This window comes from Melanerpes formicivorus, unplaced genomic scaffold (genome assembly GCF_026170545.1).
Source record: "Melanerpes formicivorus ecotype bairdi unplaced genomic scaffold, bMelFor1.0.p_v2 SCAF_30, whole genome shotgun sequence".
NCBI lineage: Eukaryota > Metazoa > Chordata > Aves > Piciformes > Picidae > Melanerpes > Melanerpes formicivorus.
In genome coordinates, this window is record NW_027142382.1 from 6,142,454 (window position 1) to 6,148,303 (window position 5,850).

The following is a 5,850-nucleotide window of genomic DNA, read 5'->3' on the forward strand; positions in this document are numbered from 1 at the left end:
CTGGTCACTGGCTCTATTGGCTTGAGGTTTGGGTGGGAAAGATATGATGTAGGGTGGGGAGAAGGAAATACATGGAGGATGCAGATAACTTGGGTTGCCATGGTTACCTTTCCTTTACTTGGTGCAGCTGCTTTGGCCCCTGCTGACCCTCCCATCAGCCGACTTGGAAAACAACATGAAGAGGTGCTCATCTGCACTTTGTGCAGACAAATGAAGGATATCCTGCCGCTGGAGAAAAGGGCATGTACAGGACACTTAGCTAAAACTGATTTGAAAGGAATAATAGTGTGGCAGAAATGCACACTTTACCAGAAGCCAGAGCCTCAGTGTTGCTTTATTCCTGGAGATTTGCAATTTTGCTTAACTTCTCAGATGCTTCCCTGGCTCAGTTTCCCCTTCTCACAGAAGCACAGAAAAGACTCTCCTGTGGAATCATATTTCTGGAAAATAGAGTTGCTTAGAAGTGATTGCACTGCAGCGTTTCATGCCACGGAAAGCAGGATAGCCTGAAGCTTTACAAAACGCCCAACTGATGTACCAGCTTGGCCTCTAAGCCACTCTTGAAAAATGAGGCTTTTCAGCAAGACTGGCCTGCTTCTCAATACCTTGTCCCAGTGGTCCTGGCACTGCAATGAAGCTAGAGAAAGGGACAAGGGCTGATGTGGGAGTTTTGCCAGAAGTTTCTAATGTGCTTAGTAACTACTGTGATCACACCCCAAAAATGCTCTCATTAGGCCAAAGACTTGAAAAGTTATGGAAACTGCTGGCTGCCTGTCCTGGCTGGGATGCTGGGTGCAGGACTACACCTTTCCTGGGCCAGAGTGTCTGGGCATAGACACAGGCCCTGGCAGTCTGCTGCAGACTTGGAAGGCAGACTTGGAAGGAGTGTTCTTAGCTGTACCTTGGCCTCAGACAGCGCAGCAAGTAGGGTGCTGCTGTGGTGGCACCAGGATTTACTCCTCTCCCATCCCTAGCTGTCATGTTCCAATTGATGAAGGAGTCTCTCCTGGGCCACATCTCACCACAAGAACATTGAGGAGCAGACTGAGGCTTAGGAGACTTACCTTCTCCCTAGCCACACACCATGTGAGCAAGCCATTTCCTATCACATTTTTTTTAATGGAAAGAAAAGGTGAACTGTAGCCATCCTTTATTATCCTCTCTAGCATTTAACCCCACCTTGATGGGACTAAGGAATGAATGAGCCACAGGGGTACATGCTGGGGGTTGTGATTGCTCTTCATTTTCCAGAAGGGCTATGTCAGGAGGGCAATATTAACAGTACAAAGCAACTCTTCTAAGCACAGAGGCTCATTAGTTGTGGCTCTTGGGAGAGCTGCAGTCTCTCCTCAACTCCACACCCTTGTGGGAGGTTGCTTCATCTCCTAGTGTGTCTCTATGCACAAAATGGAGACAGTGACATTGAAGGTTTGTCTACAGGGTGCAGCACAGACAGACAAGGATAACAAGCCCTGTTGAGAGGGAAGGGGAATGTAATGAACCCTGGCAGCACTGCAAATGAGAGGGGCTGAGCGGTGTTGGTACGACAATGAGTGCATTCAGCACAGAGCTCTACATTACACTGGGTTCAAATTTGGTCTTTACCCCAGTAAAAAAACTCTCTGAAATATGTTGGTGGAAAGAACCATACTACAGTTAAACAGCAGTATTAATTGTTTCCCACATCCAGAAGTTTATCCTGCATTTCCCATGGCTCGTCTCCTCTCTGCAGACATCAGCTCTTCCCACTGTTTCCTGCCAGTAGCTCTGCAACACTGGCCGTGCTCACATTGTTCCTTGGCCAGCTATTCCACTTATGGTACCAAAATTAAATGCCAGCAATCTGTCTTTATCTTCATTATGTAATGCATAAAATATATAGCCTTCAGTTTCTTTAATAATTTAATTGCCTGCCTTTGGTCTTCAATTTTCTGATGTAATTTTAAGAGCAGAGACCCAGGATCCCATCTCCTGGTGCCTCAGCCTGTACTGCCCCACGGTGACCTATGGAGATGGGAGGGCTTCAGCCTCTGGGGCTGGTAACTGGGCCTTTCCCGTGCCAAACCCTGTGCTCTGGCACAAAAAGCCACTACATGGATAGCACAGTTTCTGTTCCAGTAATCATAGCTTGGTGCTTGTGTTGTTGTTCTTTTGGGTAGTGTAGGCACGTGCAAAGCAGTGTTTACCTTTCCCTAGGAACAGCAGAGGTAATTGTGTTTTCTTACAGTGCATCACACCTGCATCACCTTCAAGTGTTATAAAAGTAACTTTTAATTCAAAGAGTGGGAGCTGGTGTGTCATACACACCTTGAGCTTGCTTCTAGCATTTGCACTTGCCCCCAGGGCCTGAACTCCCCCCCTCATTCCATGACTTTTTGCTCAGGCTGGGCTGTCCCTGTGCACAAATGATGTGTGCAGGAAACACTCAGTCCTGCTCAAGACACTGGGGAAAAGAAAAAAGGCTTAAAAATGAGTACACATAGCTCTGAGGTAACCTAAAAAGGCAGCCAGGAAACCACTGCTTGCTGTATGTAGTGAAAGAGGCTGCACTTCTGAAAGCACCCTCACTTGCAATGGCAAACTTGTGTTTGTTTTCCTTTCCTGCTGGTGACATGGCATGTAGTTATTGAGATCAGGTGGTGAACAGCCAGGTCCACAGTAGCCTTGTAAATCTGCTTGTGTCAGGTGGGAGTAGCAGGTCAGATTTTCAGGGCATTGATCACAGTTGATTCTCCTGGAGCTGCTATTGGGTTGGCCTTAATAACCTGACAGGAGCCTCACAAAGCATGTAATGATACCTCTGTGTGACACCATTAGCCACATGAGAACAGGGAGACAGTGGCCCTAGTGGAAAAGCCCAGGTAGTTTTCTAGAAGTTGTAATTTCCAATCATTTCTAATATGGACCAAAATGCAGGTACTGACCTGTTGGAGAACAAAGCAGAGGAAAATGACCTGGTGGTCCTGGTGGATAGAAGGATGACCATGAGCCAGTTATGTGTCCCTGTGGCCAAGGTATCCTGGGGGGTATTAGAAGGGCTGTGGTTAGTAGGTTGAGAGAGGTTCTCCTCTCACTCTATTCTGCCCTGGTGAGGCCACATCTGGAATATTGTATCCAGTTCTGGGCCCCTCAGTTCAAGAAGGACCTCAGGGAACTGCTTGAAAGAGTCCAGTGCAGAGCCAAAAAAACAGATTAAGGGAGCAAAACATCTTCCTTGTGAGGAGAGACTGAGGCAGCTGGGGCTGTTTAGCTTGGAGAAGAGGAGATTGAGAGGTGACCACATTAATGCTTATAACTATGTGAAGGGTGAGTGTCAGGAGGATAGAGCCAGGTTCTTCTCAGTGATGTCCAGTGATAGAACAAGGGGCAGTGAGTGCAAGCTGAAGCATGGGAGGTTCTGCCTAAACATAAGGGAAAACTTTTTCACAGACAGAACAGTGACAGAACACTTAACCAGGCTGCCCAGAGAGGTTGTGGAGTCTCCTTCTATGGAGATATTCAAAGCTTGCCTGGATATGTTCCTGTGTGACCTACTCTAGGTGATCCTGCTCTGGCAGGGGGTTAGACTAGATGTTCTTTCAAGGTCCCTTCCAAACCCTAATGTTCTATGATTACTATGATACTGCCCTATCAAAGGCAGACCAAGCACAGGAAAGGTTCTGGAGTGGTTTCCACCAACAGAGGTAAAAGAGTTAATTCTTCTTCTGTGCCCTGATTTCTTCTTTTCTCCATATGCCACGAGGAGTGTGTGGTAACTCACCTGGCAGCACAGCCCTACTCCTGTACCTGCAATGCTGCAAGCCACAGAGCTTCCTGAGCACACAGTCACTGCAGGTCTCAATGGCTGTGGTTTTTGGAAGGGAATGGCTGCAGTCTCCAATTGCTCACTGAGGTAGAAGAGGACCCGCCCTCCCTTGCTGCTAGCTCTGGAGATGGTGAGGAGAGGACAGGCTGATTTTCTCCAGTGTTCATGAGATGAAACACATTTTTTACTTAGCCTACTTCCCAGCCTCCACCCAATCCACTAATACAATACAGCTGTTCCTGACTGCATCATTCCACCCCAAGTTCCTTGTCCATCTTCCCCTTAAGCAACTCTGTCTCACCCCAGGAGTGGGTTTCATGCTGACAGAGTCTTACAGCCATCCTTTCCACATCTCATCAGTGCTGCTGGCTGGCTCACCCCAAGCAAAACCCAGTGCCACCTGTATCCTCTCCGTCTAACTGAAGCACTGGAAATGTTTTTGCAAAGCATGATATCTTTAAAAATAATGAATTAATTACTTTTGGATGGTCACCACTAAGTGCTTCAGAACAGAAGAGCAGTGCTTCCATGCCTGAGCTGACATTGTCATCATGCTCCTCACTGATACTGACCTGAATCTGCTCGTAGGGACCTTGCTACTCAGGCAACCCCAGTAGCAGGTTTTGGATGTCACATCATCAGATTTTTCTCTTCAACCCAGGTTTACTATTGCAAAAGAGCCTTCTCAGCAAGTACAGGGTTGCTGAGCAACAGAGTATTTCTTGGTGGGTTGTAGGCTGGCTGCATCTCACTGACACAAAATACAGGAAAAATGAAACTTCTGCTGGAAGAGGAGAAGCTCCCATTCTTCCTGAGGCTCTCAGCAGTCCCTACCTGGGTCTTGCTGCCTGCACAGCCCAGATAAAGACCTTGGCTGCTTCACAGAGCGGCTTCATGGGACAGGGTGGAAGTCAGCTCAGGGCGTGGTGGAATGTGATTATTCTTAATAGTATTTTCCATTAATCACATCCAAGATAATAATTAAACTATTGCCAAGTAACAAGTACAGACTTGATAGCAAGTTGCTTATCACTCCAATCCCCATTCAGGCTGGATATGTGGATCAATAGCTAGAGCAGCTTGACACGTTTGAAAAAACGGCAAGTGTGATTCTGAACGCTACAAAACTTGCAACGTTTGGGAGGATGTGATCACTTCCTTTCTCTGCATTTTCCTCCAGATTGCATGATTATGAAAGAAACATCTGTTTTCAAGTGATCTGCAAGAGAAAAATTTTGTCCCCCTTGGATTTGTAACGGACAACTTCTGTTACGCTTTTCTTATCCTCCCCACTCTGTTTCTTTCCCATTTTCTCTTGCTGAAATATGAAAGAAAAAAGGGAGAGGATGAGGAAAAAAACCACACCAAAACACCCAAGTAAACAAAGCAAACCCCACTGCCCAGACTGCAAATGCAGAAAGAAAAAGGGTCCACTGAGATGTGGGTTGTGTGAAATAGCAAAGCTGAGCTGGTAGAGCATATTCACACTTCAGTTCACCATGAGAAAATTTGACAGTGTGTGTGTATGGATTTGTCTACATTCTGAATCAATGAAAATACTAAACCAATCATAAAAATGTAACTTTTGGGTTTTTTTTTTTTGCCTTACCAGGAAATAATTCCTATTGTTTGATATGCTTGGATGCAATTAATGAGAAACAATAATCTACTCTATTGGTAACGTAAGAAAATAGGTATTGTTCTGGATCTGTGGTATTTTGGGGGTTTTTATTCTCCTGGACTCTATTCTTCTGCTGCAGAAGAGGAAACCTGTTGTTTAGAAACCTCTGCCTTTGAATACTGGTAGGCAGCTGGAAGAAAAAGCCAGCTAGAAGAAAAGCCTTAGGCACTGTGGCCAACAGATAAGGCCAGTTGTAGTTTGCGAGAGGCTGAAATGTCAGCACAAAAGGCCACCAAATGCTATCAGCTATTGCGGTGTCTGCAGCCTGTATGGGAGATCGTGCCAGGCAGTGAAAAGTGTGGAAGAGGATCCCAGCTTTTATGCATCACTGTCCACAGACAGAAAATGAGTTACAGGAATCTTG